Here is a 15,553-nt window from a genome sequence, read left to right as displayed (position 1 = left end):
TACTTTTATAATGCAGTCACATTTCCAGTTACAAAATGCTATAATATCTGTTAAAGTTATAGAGTATTATGTTGAAAGAGAAGTGGTACTAAGGAAGAATGATTGAGTGCATGATTCTATGCGTGGACAGAACTGCTATCATGGTATACAGTAACAGCAGGAAGTGGCCTGGCATAAATCTGAAATGTTTTTAATGATCTTGATATGGAAATGATGTATTTGTAGCCACTGCTCATGGGGTGACTTCATTTAGTAAGGGACGACTTGCACCCTAATTATTATCATTTTCCCAGTGATTATTTCATGTAGTTTTTACGAATTCAGGCTCAATCAACCAGAAATTTATTAGTACTTTCTCCACTAGAAGTGGTTTTTCCCTTTATCATGATAAGAGGGTTGTTTTTTATGATCAAATTGGTTATCTGTCAGAATCTCTCTTCTGGACAGTAGACTGACTAATAAGAGATAAACTAGTGCCATTATTGTTTCAGACTGCATATTTATGTCCCCTTACACTTCATGTGTTAAAACTTTCACTACTAATGAGGTCCCCCTAATGAGTTCAGGTCCTTTTAGGAATGAAACTAGAGCTCTCTCTCCTACATGTGAGGACTTAACCCGGACAAAAGTCCTTACCAGGAACTGAAATGGTCTACACTTTGATAGTGAATTTGTCAGTTTCTAGAACTTTGCAAACTGTATTTCTGCCATTTCATCCATGTACTCTATGCTATTAGTGATTTGTGTTAGAGTAGCTCAAACTTAGACTTTCACTCATCTAAAAAATATTTAGTGACTGTCCAAAATTTCAAGCACTGTGATAATATGTATGTGTATTACTCACCATTTTTGATCTATAGGAAAGAAAAATCAACCTTTCTGTGATAATGAAAAAGGGAGGAAAACACTTGGCTTTATGATTGTAAACTTTTTATGCAGGAAGGGAAAATGAATAATTATGTTTTAGTAAACGTATGAACCAGGCAATCAAGTATTGGAAGCTGTGTGTTTAGAAGACTCCATTTTATTAAAATGAGTTCCACTGATCTTCTATCCGTATGAATGAGATTTCCATCAACTTCTACTTGGTCAAGCATTCACACCCCAGATACAGAGGCTAGGGGAACAAGGAGAATAGGACAGCTGACTGGACTTGTTAAAGTATAGGAGGAGAGTGTCAAAAATGGAGATATTGTGCATATACAAACAAGAAAAAAGGCCACTTGCTGAAGATTATATAGCCAAAAAGAAACAGGTATGATATTTGCTGTCATGAGTCACTAATTCAGTAAAAATAGTTCACTTACGCAGCTTATCTGAATTTGGGAGAAATTTTCCCCCAGCAATTAGATCTTGTATTCAAGCACAGCCATACATGCTGTTTGCTCTCCCTATCTCGTGCATATCTGTACTATTTCTTCTACAACTGACCATGATGAAATTTTTCTGTCTTCTACCTATGATAAAACCAAGAGTTTCTTTCCATTTGTCTAAGGTTCTAAGAAATCTTTGTTAATCATTTTCAGAAAAGTATAGCTTTGCTCAAAATGAAATGAGACATACAATGGGTGGGCAAATGTGCATCAAACTATCACAAAGTAAAAATGAGAACTATTGTGAAAGTGGTATGGGTATTATGAAATCACAGAGCACAAAAAGATCGCAAGATACAGGTATTACATTTCTGTGAGTACTGACTGCATATGTGTCTCTATGTGGGCAGAAAAGAGAGAACTGTAAATTATAGTAGCACTTCTCAATTATTTGACATGAGAAATCATTATTTACCATTCTTTCATTTATATAACAAAGACAGAGTTGTGAAATGAAAAAATGAACAAAGAAACACAGAAAGTAATGCTTTCACTATTTAAATTATTATATACAAATAAAAATAATGCAGAAGTGACTCTGACAGCACAAGAAGGAAAATGATGATGAATTAATGATCTTCAATTTTGTTAACAGTTTCTAAAAGGGAGATTATGCACATCCATTTATCATTCGTAGAAATGCAGTATAATAATTCTTTTGCTTGGTATTGATTTTTGAAAAATTGTGATTTATACAAGTGAATTATTTTTTAGCTAATTAATGGACAGGAATCTAAATTTATTGAGTTACCTGTACTCATTATTAATTGAAGAACATTTTTACTCATTCTGCAAAAATATCTTTAACAGGAAGAAATACATACATGTACATAAACACATAGAAATACATACATGTACGTGCACACATAAACACATGGTCTCACTTTCATGAAAAATTGAAAGAATTGTAATAGCTTCTTCCTTTAGAATTTAATATTGTGGCTATAATACACATTTACAGTTGAACATTTTTATTAAAATGTCACCAAAAATTTCATTGTTGATTTCAATTTTACTTACCAGGAATTCCCAAAGTTTTCTTCTTTGGGAAATATTAGAGCTAATGACAATACGTTAGTAACCACAGACATTATTTGATTAGTTTCTTTCAAAAAAAGTGTCTGTTATTTGAGATGAATATGCACCTCTAGGGTGAAGAGATATTAATGGCAAATAACTATGTCAAAAAATGTTCATCACTGGTCTTTAAAGAAATGCAAATTAAAATAACACTGAGATTTCATCTCAACCCAGAACAAATTGGCATCATCAAGAAATGAACAAATAACAAATGCTGGAGGGGCTGTGGGGAAAAAGGAAAACTTTTCCACTGTTGGTGGGGTGTAGATTAGTTCAACCTCTGTGGAAATCAGTGTGGAGAATCCTGAGAAAACAAGCTTTAGAGGTCCTATTCAACCCAGCCATTTCCCTTTGTTCTTTTCTCAGAATTCAAAACATCATACCACAGCCATACACGTGCACCCTTATGTATAGCAGCACAATTTATAACAGTTACATCTTGGAAACAACCCAAATGCCCATCAACCAAAGGATGAATGAAAAAGATGTGCTATTTTTATACAACAGAGTACTTCTCAGCTATACAGGATAAACTTGAGGCTTTTATAGGTAAATGCATGCAATTTGAGATCTTACACATAAGTGAAATAAATCAGACTTTCATGTGTAAACATCATATTGTCTCCCTAGTGTAAATAACTGAAAAAGTAAATAGAATCCAAAATGTACAATAGACATTTTGAAAGACGAAGGTACTGCTGCAAAGGAATGAACAACTGGGATGGGTGAAAGAAGAATAGAAAGAAAGAAAAAGAAAACCTATATATATATGTACACAACATAGCGAAGGGAGGTAGACTATTAATTTTTATTAGTTCATTAAAAAGAATGGTTTGTCCTTCTATTGTTTGATTAATCTTTTAGGCCTATGTCTTGTAATCTGAGCAACTACTTTGAAGAGAACAATACAAAATGTCTTAACTATTGTTAATCTATTATCTTGTTTTGAAACTCTGTATTATTGTTATTGTTGTTTTTTTCTTTTTAACATTAAAAAGTGCCTGTTTCTACTGAAAATAATTGAGGCTTTCAAACATCATACTTTTTTTCTTTCTTTTTTTCTTTGTTGGTACCAGGAATCAAACTCAGGACCTTCTGCTTGCCAGGCCGGTGCTTGTGCCTCAGCTATATTCCCAGCCCCTGAAACATTGCAGTTTTTATTTGTTCTGGAAATTTCAGACCAATATTTTCCATCATTTTGCCTGATGTCTTTTTTTAAAAAGTAGTTATTTTGCTCTATGCAAGTGTTCTTTGTTTTAAATTTTACTTTTCCAGCTACTGGCTTTCTAAATATTTGACTTCAGCTGAGCTTAAATATGTTTTAAAGTTCCTGGTCATTGCTATTATATACATTAAATATATTATGTTATATATATATGTGTGTGTGTATATGTGCTCTGATATTGCATAACATACTTTAAATTTGAATTTTCTTATTTAAATATTTTATTAGATAGAAGGCTAACCAGAAGAGATTACAGTTAATGTTGATTCTGCTTCTAAAATACAGGAAAACACAAAGTTTGGAGGTATAAATTACATACAAAAGGAGTTTTAAGGATTCTGAGATATTTTATGTTACTCTGAAAATAAATATACATAGTAGAATCTAATGCGCTGTATCTAAACGATATAATCAATGATATTCAAAAATAATATTTTGTAATATACTATGTTTAAGTAATAAATTAAAAGGTTTTCCAATTATAGATGTATGTAGTCCTCAAGTTACAATAGCTCAACTAGAAACTTTTATATTTTAATATGGTGCAAAAGCAATAGACATTGAATAGAAACTTGGTGTAAAGAATAAGGTTGTCCCCAATACGCAAGAACCAGACTCAATATGTTGTGAGACAAAATAAAAAAGTACTTGGATCCAAATTTGCACAGAAGGAAATATACAGGATCTGCTCACAGGATCGTGGTACTGTGTACCACCAAGAGCGGTAGATCCCTGGGGTGTGATGTGATTCAAAAAGATGGGGCTTATAACATGGTCAGAACAAAATACTGAGTGTATCCAGGCCAGGCTATATCTCGTTTTTCTCAAACTAGTATTAAGGATGCCAGCCTCCTAGTCAGCAGTCTCAGGGCAAAGTCTGCCCCTTGTTCTCACCCTGTATCTTTGTACTTTAAGGAATTTTTATTTATTCTCTATGGGAAACTACAGATTTGGCTGTATCTCATTTTACAGATTTCCAATGTAAGAGGCAGGGAGAAAACTTTCTAAAGAGGACAAAATTTACTAACAAAGCTAGTTTATAATCTTTCGATTTTCTCATATCTTTCCCACTAATTAATGTCATGTTTTAATTATAATTCTTGCCTCATAACTATGTGAGCTGATTATGAGAATGACTTTTATTTTTTAATTATTAAGATTAACTAATTGATTTTTTATATTGTCCTAGAAATTTATGTTGTAGTGTAATAAGGTTAATTAGTGCCTGTGTTTCGGACAAAAAACATAATTTCCAGTAAAGATAAATTTTCTTGGCAAGAATACTGCATTTAAGATTAAATGCTAACGAGTCACTAATGTTAATCTCATGCTTCATTTTTAACTTTCTTTTATTCACTCCACATAAATTCTGAAACTACGGTAATTACTGATCTAATAGTGGCTCCAAGTGTTTACTGCTATGCTGCCAGCAGTCATTGATACAGTCTGCTGATTTAAAATATCTGAATTTCATTTATTTAAGTTTTAACCTGCAACAAATAGCACAGTCCTTCACATGTCCCACCACATATGCCACATTGTGCTACTTTTGCCACCTGCCACTCCTTATGTGAAACCTAAAAGTGTCTTTTGTTTAATGCCTTTTCACAGTATGTCAGTCTAAAAATTTATTAGTGTGGATGAATTTCTGAATGCTTAAGTTAAACGTTGTTGAAGTTACGGAAGGAAATGAGAAGGTTTATGACATAAAGTAGATCTTTCGATTTTTTTCTCTCAGAATAAAACCCAAAGTTTCTTTGAATCTTTCAAGATTTAAAGGTGTTTGATTTTTATTTTCATTCCAAGCAATGATTGTATGTTCTCTTCCATGTTATTTTTAAGTAACCTAGTATATTTTTCAAGTTAACAACAAAGTATTTTACATGACCTGTAAGTACATTGTGTTACTTTTTATTTAAACTTCCATCAATGCATAGTTAGAAATTTTAGCTTCAATGAAACCATATAAATACTGGAATTTGTTTACAGAAATAACAATGTGTTTCTTTTGTTTTCATGGAACCATGAAGTATTGGATGTTACATGTTCAGGAAATAGATTATTTTTAAAAATAACTTTGCATGTACAAGATATGCAACCCATTGTTACATCATATGTAAATAAACGACTTTGACAATGGCAAAGTAAAAGGCTATGTAGAATTATATGAATCCATGTTGTTTTCAGTGAGAAAGAATCATACTATTATTTTACATAAAGCAATGCTTTTATATAACATTTTAAAAATAATACTTGAACAGAAGAACACACTAGATTAGTTAATCTTTGAAGAATGCATGTGGGTGGGAGGTGAGAGTTAGTAGAGTTATTATTGTAAAATGTATTCTATAAAAGGGTTCCTCATTGGGGTGGAACTATTGTTTATCTAAACTCTTCTGGTAGATACACAAAATTCCTATGTAATAAAATCTCTTAGAGTTAAACATACACACACAAGTACACATGGTAAAATTCTAAACAAATTAGTGGGTAGTATTAACGTTTGTATCCCAATTATGATACTGCCCAATAATTTTCAAGATACTACCACTGAGAGAAACTGGATAAAGTTTACATCTCCCTGTGTGATTTCTTCTCTCTGCATCTTAATATATAATGGTTTTCCAAAACAAAGTTTAATTAAATACTATCTTATTTCAGAAATATTTTTCAAAAAGATTGTGATCAAGAGATGGGTGAAGGAGGAGGGAGGGAAAGAAAAGGGGACAAAAATAAAGATGTGTTATATACATGTATGAATGTCCCATTAGGAATATAAACATTATGTACTACACGCATATAATAATAAACTAAAATGAGCAAGAAATGATTCCCTTCGTTCTAACAGTAGTAGAATATACATGATGAGGAGCCAGGTATCAGCAAGTGTGATTTGTCAGTAGAAAATTTTTAAATAATACTTCTGAGTAAATTCAAAACTACCGTGGCAGTAATAAAAAAATTCTTCAAAAAAATAAAATTTTGTTTATTTGACACTAAACAAGTGTTGTGGTATCTATTATGTTTATATTAATACATATATCTAGATATATGTGTTTATTTTATACATACAGATGTCCACCAACTTATGAAGGAATTACAACCTGGTAAACCCATTATAAGTTGAAATGTCTTCAACTGAAAGCACATTTAGCACCCCTAACCTACTGGACTTCATAGCTTAGCAACAAATTATCCTATAGAGAAACTATTTGTGCTTCACCCTATGATCTGGTTAGTAGATGGGAGCTGGGGCACCTTGCTGACACCCAGCATCAAAGGGGTTTTCCTGTTTATCACTAGCCCCAGATAACATCAACACCCAAAATTTGAAGTGTGATTTTACAGTGATTCACCTTGACCTGGCTTAACTATCTTGAGTCACGCTTGTTATGACTGACTCTAAGTAAACTGGTCAGATTTCACCACAGAGTTTTGCTATAAATAAGACCTTGGGAGTGGTACATGAGGTCTTACTGCCAGACTTTGCCTTGAGACTGCTAACTAGGTGCCTGGCATACTTAGTATTAGTTTGAGAAAAAATAAGACATATCCTGACCTAGATACAGTCAGCATTTTGTTCTGACCATATTATAAGCCCCCTCCTCTTGACTCACATCCCATCCCAGGGATCTACTTCTCTGGCTGGTGCACAGTACCATGCTCCTGTGAGTAGATCCTGAATACATACCTTTCTGTGGAAATTTGAATCCAGCTACCTTTTTTACTTTTGTCTCACAGCACATTGTGTCTGGTTTTTATATATTGGGACAGCCTTATACTTTATAAAAAGTTTCTATTGAATGCCTTTTTCTTTAACACCGTTTTAGAATTTAAAAATCATTAGTTGAGCTACTGTAACTTTGGGACTATATACATCTATAATTGGAAAAAAAAACTTTAGACTTATTACTGAGACATAGTTGTTATGGTTTGTGTCTGGATGCCCCCCAAAGCTTCATGCAGTCGTGGGGTGGGCTTCTAGAGTTTATGATTGATTTATGGTCCAATGCTGGGACTATGGGTGTAATTGCTACATCCACCCTGGGGCAGGAAGTTTGCATACAATGTAAGAGGGGGAAAGAGACTTGCTCTCTCCTGCTCCTCCCTTTTGCTCTTGATGCTTCTGCTGTTTTCCACCTCATGAAGTGTTATTACTCTGCCACGTGCCACTCTGCCTTGGAGCCAGCCAAGTATGGACTGAAACCTCTACAAACTGTAATCTAAATAAATCTTTCCTTCCTTAATTTTGTGTGTCAGGTATTCTGTCTCAGTAATGAAGGAAAAGTAACAAAAATAGAAGTATACTACAAAAAATTGTTTTTGAATGTCACTGATTATATGGTTTAGATAGAGCACATTAGATATTACTATGTATATTTATTTTCAGAGTAAGATTTAATGGCTCAATCATCAGAGCTTCTTTTGGGTTTAATTTTTGTATCTCCAATCTTTGTATATTCCTGTATTTTAAAAACAGAATCAACATAAACTTTTGTTGAAGTCAAGGTTTATAAGGGAATATATTTCATAAAGGACACATAATTTGTAGGATTATTTTATAATAGACACACAAAAAGTCAAATGCAGAAGAGTACAAGAGATCTGTCCATGTGCTAGAGACCCAAAGAGTCCAGCTGAGGGCCTGGATGCCAATGTCTTTCACGAGTTCATCTGAAGATCTAGATTACATGGCAATGTCCTCCATGAGTCCAACTGGAGGCCTAGAGCGAATGACAATGTTTCACTCAAGTCTGTGTCAAGGTTCTGCTCTGGGAAGCCCCAAAGCTCAGTGGTGGAAGCTAGAAAGTCTGTGCCAATGGGCTGAAGGATCTATGCCAGGAGATCCAGGCTGAGGGATCTGCACTGGAGACAGGAAGCAAACCTCAAAGTAAGGACCAGAGCTTCCCAAAGAGAAACACAGCCATCCGCAGTGACAGCAAGGACTGGAGCTCCTCCAATGACGAGAACAGCTGAGTTAATATCAGGAAAACTAGTGTGACAAGATGCTCCAGGAGAATCAGCAGCACATCATTTTCCCCGCCAGTTCTCCTCTTCATGTTGTTTCCAACAATCCTCAGGTAGAATTTCTACATCCAAACCATGCTAATTCAGTTCAGCTGGGTGTTACAAGTTTACCATTAGTTATTCCACCAAAAATGTTATTTTTTCTGTTAATTTTCTATATAATAAAAAGAAAAAAAAGATAAAATCACACATTAATGGGCTGATATTACACATGATACTGTAAAACAAAGAAGATTCTAAGAAACTATAGATAAATTACAAGAAATAAAGTACTTAAATCCCTTGATGGTGAAGAAAGAAAAAATATGAACAGAACATTTATAAGGAAATAAGTTGAATCAAACATTTTAAAAATGTTCCATTAAATAAAATGTAAGAACAAATAGCTCCACTGGAAAGTTCTTCCCAACCTTTAGAGAAGAACTAATGCCACTTATTCCCAATTTTTTAATGAAATATTAAAGAGGTAGTGACAGTTTTTAATTCTTTTTGAGTCCAGGTTTTCATTGATACCAAGCCAAGAAAATATTCTATGAGAAAACTACAAGCCAATATCTGTGATGAATATTAATGGGGAAAAATCCACAACAAAATACAAGCAACATTCAACAGTACATTAAAAGAATCTGTCAGTGTTACCAGGGAAGCGTCTGTCCTGCTTATGCATTGATGGGTCAACATACTGTACCCAAATCAATTACTATGATATACTGACAAAATAAAGCACAAAATCACAATTATTCACTAGGTGGGAAAAAATTTGATGAATTTCAATAACCTTTCGTGACGAAAACTATCAGAAATTAGATGTTGGAGGACTTTACCTCAATATAAGGAACACATGCAGTACACATATATATGAAAAGCCCACCATTAGAGTTAATATTCAGTGGTGAAGATCTGTAAACCTTTCTTCTTTGGTCAAGAAGAAAACAAAGATACACAGTTTCACTATTATTATTGAATATAGTGGTGGAAGATTCTGCCAAAACAATTAGGCAAGAAAGAGAAAGGCATTTCATTCAAAAAGAAAAACTTAAAACTTTCCCCTTGGAAAGAACGTGATCTTAAATGCAGAAAAATCTAAACATTTCATTAAAAATGCTATATTAAATAAATTGATTCAGTAAATGAAAAGACTACAACATAAATAAAAAAATCAGTCCATTAGAGTAAGAGTAAAGTATCTGAAATATGAAATTAATAAAAAATGCCATTTACAGTAGAATCAGAAGAATTTAATACATATACTAAATAACAAATACAAAAAAGTAATGCAACGAAAACTACAAAATACTGCTGAAAGAAATTAAAGAAGAAATAAATGGAAAGATACTGTTATGGTTTATATTTAGATGTGCCTTTAAAACCTTATGCATTCCTATGTGGTGGGTGTTTGTAGGTAGCTGAATCAAGAGTGCCTAAATATGTATTAGGGACATGTGATACTGGGATTAATGATGTATGAAAACTAGATTTGTTTATCATTACTCTGGGTTGCAGGTCATGGAATTTCTCTCACCTATGGTGGGTGGCATCAGTCAATAAGTTTGTAGTCTTTTGTTTGTTTGTTTGTTTGTTTGTTTCTTTGGTTTTGGGTTTTTTTTTTTCCAGTATCAGTAATCGAACTCACAACCTTGTGCTTCCCAGGCAGGCGCTGTACTGCTGAGCTAAATCCCCAGCCTCGGGTTTGTAGTTTTGCATTATAAAAGGACAGAAAGGAGGTGGGTTGCTGCTCCTTGCTGGTCATTGCCTTCTGGTTACCATGCCATGGACCGTTTCTTCTCTGTGCCATAGAACCAGCCAACTATGGGCAGCAACATCTACAAACTGTGAGCCAAATAAACTTTTCCTCTTTTGAGTGTTGGGCATTTTGTCTCAGCAAAGAGAAAAGAAACTAATACAGATATCTTTTGTTCACAGATGGAAACATTGTTGTTAAGATGTCCATAAGACTTCTACCCAAAGGAATCCAGATTTATTGTAAACCTATGAAAATCATAATTTCATTCTATATGAATAAAAATCTTACCATTTATATGAAATCATGCAAGATTCCAGGTAGCTGAAACAATCTAAGAAACACACAAGGGGCTGGGGATTTAGCTCAGCGGCAAAAGCGCCTGCCTGGCAAGCTCAAGGTCGTGAGTTCGGTTCCCGGTACCGGAGAAAAACCAAAAAAAAAAAAAAAAGAAACACAAAGTTGAAGATAACATATTTGCAGATTTGAAAATATATTACAGGACTGCAATGACCAAAATAACAGTGCATTGACACAAATGAAACGTGTAGTCTAGTAAAATAAAATATCCCCAAAATAAACCTTTGTGTACGTAGCTGTCTTTTGACAAAAGTACCATAATTTACAAGGTGGAAAGGAGGAATTTTTTTTTCAACAGATGTTCCTAGGAAAACTGAATATGCACATACAAATTAATGAAATTGAAAATTTATTTCAATCCATATACAAAAATAACTGAAAGTGGAATGAAGACTTAAAAATAAGATCTGAAACTACTAAAAAACTGACATAAAATTTTGGAAAAAAGCTTCCTGGTGTTGATCTATGCAATGAATTCCTTGTAATGTTTGCACAACTGAATAGCAATAGGAAAAATAAACAAATCAAACTAAGCAAACTAAAAGCTTCTGCACAGAAAAAGGAACACTTAATGGGGTAACAAAACTGTAGGGGAAGAAAATATTTTACCATCTACATATCTGAGAAGTGGTAAATATATACATAGATAAGAGACTCTTACAACTAAATGGCATTAAAAAATAGCTGAAATTATAAAATGACCTGCATACAGATTTCTCCAAAGACCTATAAACAACCAACAGGTCAGTGAAAAGTTGCTAAATAACAATCATTTGAAAGGAAATCAAGGGCTGGGGATATAGCTCAGCAGGCTAAGCGCTGGCCTGGCAAGCCTGAGGTCATGAGTTGGATTCCTGGTACAAAATAAAAATAAAAATAAAAATAAACCACAAAGGAAATCAAAACTATAATGAAATATCATACCACATCTGTTATAATGGCTACCATCTTTGTGTGTGTGTGTGTGTGTGTGTGTGTTTTGGAGAGGGAATGGAGAAATTTGATGCTTGCACACTATTGGTGAAAATATAGAATGGTGCAGCTGTAAGGGTAAACACCTCCTCATTAAATTAAAAAAAGAATTACTTTAAGATAAAGCCAACCTACTTCTAGGCACATATCTAAAATAATCACATTTAGTATCTCGAAGGAATTGCTGCATTATTGTGTTTCTTGTAGCCTTTTTGGAAATAAAAAGGCACTAAGTCCACTTATGCTATTGATGGACGGATGAAGCACATGTGACATGCATACACAAAGGTATACTATATCAGTTTTAAAGAATGAAGAAGGAAATTCTCTCATTTGATACCAAATGAACGAACCTGTAGGACATGATATTAAGTGACATAAACCAGCCATAGAAGAACAAATGCTATATGATTCTGCTTATATGAGATTAGACTCCTAGAAGCAAAGAATAGAATAGTTGCTAGGAAGTTGGCAGAGGAACAGATGAGGAGTTGAGGTTTGATGGATGTAACTTTAGTTATACAGGATATAAAGAATTAAGTGTTATTGCAACTGGCATGAGTATAAGAGAGCTATAAATACGTAGAAAGAGGCTTTAGTCTTCACAGAATGAGATCATTCTTATGACTAGCTATGTTCTTTTTCAGGGTCCATTAGGACTGTACACATATGACCATCACAATAAAATTGTCTCCTATTTGGAACATGGTGCTTGTATGCCAGTAATTCTTAACTTCCACTGATGTGACTTGTCATTTTTTATCTGTTCTTATACTTGGCAGGGGGCAGGGAGCAAAGTCCCTAGAAACTAGCTTTAACTCCAGGGGACAACGATTGAAGAGACTCCCCTCAAAGTACCCTGCTGAGAGGCCTCTATAAGTATGTTGTGTTTCTGACCTTGTACTCTTCTGAATGAAGTCATTGCCCAAAGTGCCTATTTTGATCTTGTGAGTGTAACTGTATAGCTGAGCTTGTGGCAACCCACAGTAAATCTTTCAAAGGACTGTGAGCAATGCATTAGACTTCTAGACATCTAACCAAATTTGCCAATGGCACGATACTTAGGAGCAATAGACTGAGGACTTCAAGATAATAAAACACTGATGCCTCAGTGGAACCAACCTGTCTAACTTTAGTGGTAAAATCATGCAGCATGTGGCATAAAAATAGACTAGAGTAAAGCAATTTTGTACGAGAAGAAATACCAATGTGATTTTCAACCCTGAGACTAGCCCACCAGTAATTTAGCCATCACCTGGTTAAAGACCATTTGAAGAAGTACCTGTTTCATTAATCTGTACCAGAATCTTATGAACCTAACCTAAACAAGCAATAATAGGTTGACATTTAAAAATTGTATGCTGTTATTATCTTTTAATATAAATATCTTTACATATAACATGTACCAATTTAATCTATACAGGGTTACCAGAAAAATAATAAATATTGCTTTTGATTAAAAAAATGAACTTTCTTGGAATCACTATCCATACAGGAGATTAGGTGCTTTTAGAAATATGATTTTAGGTGTCTTTTATTTACTTAAACACCTCTGGAAAATATTTCTTCAATGTAAACTAAAGGAAGCATGCATCATTTTAAAAGAATTGTATTGTATAGCACTTTTGATTCATAGAAAAATGGACAGCAAGGTACAGGAATTTCATACTTCCCAACTGCCTCCCCATTAACATTTCCCCCAAAATGGTAATAATTGCTATATTTTATGGACCCATTTGTTGACTTACCATAATCATATGAAGTCTATAGCTTATATTAATGCTCAATCCTGACAATGACAATTCTACACATTTAAATAATGATATAATGACATATATAATCACTCAGTTCCATATACTGTGTTATCAATCCACTTAAACGCTTTCATCCTCTGCCTATTCATCTCTGTCTACACCAGTCCCTGCCAACCTCTGTTCTTTTTACTGTCTTCTCAAGTTTCTTTTCCACTGTATAATTCGAATTATAAAGTATGTATCTTTCAGACTTAAGCTTCTTAATGTCTTTTTATGCTTTTATAGTTTTTTTTTTATTTTATTTTGAGTGCTGAATATTATCCCATTACCTGGATGTACCATAGTCATTTTATCAACTCATCTGTGGAAGACTACCTCGATGCCCTTCAAGATTTGAAATTATAAATATATCTAACAGAAACAATCACATGCATATTCTTGTGTGGATATCAGTTTTCAAATCTTTGTGTAAAAACCAACAAGCGTGATTTCTATATCATACATTTAATTTTGCAATGGCTTATACACTGTCTTCTGAAGTGCCTGGGCTATTACTGCTAGCAATAAGAGAAAATTTCCATTGGACCATATCCTCACTAGACATTGGCTTTGTCAGGGCATTGAATTTTGCCCATTCTAACAGGTATGCAGTAGCACCCTCGTTTGTATAACACATGTGTATTTATGATACTACATGATGTAAAAAATTTTTCATATAGTTATTTCCTTCTATCTTTTCAGTGAGATGCTTATCAATGTCTTTGTACATGTTTAAATCAGGTGGCTTGTTTTTTGTTGTTCAGTTTTGAGTTCTTTATGTAGTTTGGATGCCAATCCCCTATGTCTTTTGCAAATATTTTCCCAGTCTGTGGCTCACCTGGTATCCCTCTGTATATACTTATGACTCTCGTGTGCTTGTACTTAAATGTGTCACTATGCGGAAGAAACGGATGACAGTAGTGACACAAGGAACAAGAAGAAATTAAGGTTAATTTGTTGTTAAATGTCACAATATCCTTAATAAGGAACAGTGTTAAACAATCTTTTGTTATTTCTTAGGATTTTCATTTACCTTTTTACATGATCCCTGTGTTCTTGAATGTAATCTTCATCCTTCATAATCATTAGAACATTAACAATAATTGTTCATAAATCTCAATTTTAGCTTCTCTACCTTGCCTGGTTTAGTTGTTTTCTATGTTTTTATAAATTGTGTTTTCTGCCTTTTCCAAGCCTTAATGATTTTTTCTGCATAGCAGCACATGCTGCACCATATGAAAACAATTACTGTAGATAAACATTTTTTAACCTTATGGCACAATAATCTTATAACTAGATCTCAGTCATTTATTCCCTTCAAGCCTCTGGACTGTAGACTTCACAAATATTTCTTAAGAGTTTTTCTCTCATCTGAAGAGGGACAGCATGGCTTGTGTATCTGGGATATCTCTCTTCCCCCAGATCAGTTATGCCCTGGTAATACTCCAGCAGGTTAGGTGGTGGTTAACTAGTTCTCCTGAGGGCAGATCTCAGGTATACCCTGAGAGCAGTATACCCTGGTATGTTTTAAACTGATCCTTTCTTCTCTTCTGCTACAGGAAATACAAGGAGATTGTTCTCTGATATTAACTGTTAAAATCTGGTCAAGTTTCTGATGGTACATCTGACAGTACTGCTGCGGTCCCTTGTGAGCGGACTTCCTGGGAATTTCTAAATCTCAGATTATCTCTGCTGAGCTTTCAGGAATTTGTCAAGTAGAATTCAGGTTTTCCTCCTCCTTCAGTTGTCTGTAACACAGTTTCCTCCTGTGACCCACTGCATTGGCATGTTTGTGATGGAGTGATGGAGGCACTGGCTCCTCTACTGTCCTTCACTATTTTCATGATCTAAAAATAATTCCTACTTATTTGGTTTATTTTGCTTTTTAATTGTAGTTGGGACAGAGTGGTCATTTCTTTGATCCTTTTTTTTTTTTTTTTTTGGTTTTTCTCCGGTACCGGGAACCGAACTCACGACCTTG

Source organism: Chinchilla lanigera, unplaced genomic scaffold (assembly GCF_000276665.1).
Source record: "Chinchilla lanigera isolate Chin_1 unplaced genomic scaffold, ChiLan1.0 scaffold00032, whole genome shotgun sequence".
Taxonomy (NCBI): Eukaryota; Metazoa; Chordata; class Mammalia; order Rodentia; family Chinchillidae; genus Chinchilla; species Chinchilla lanigera.
This window is presented reverse-complemented; position numbering follows the sequence as displayed.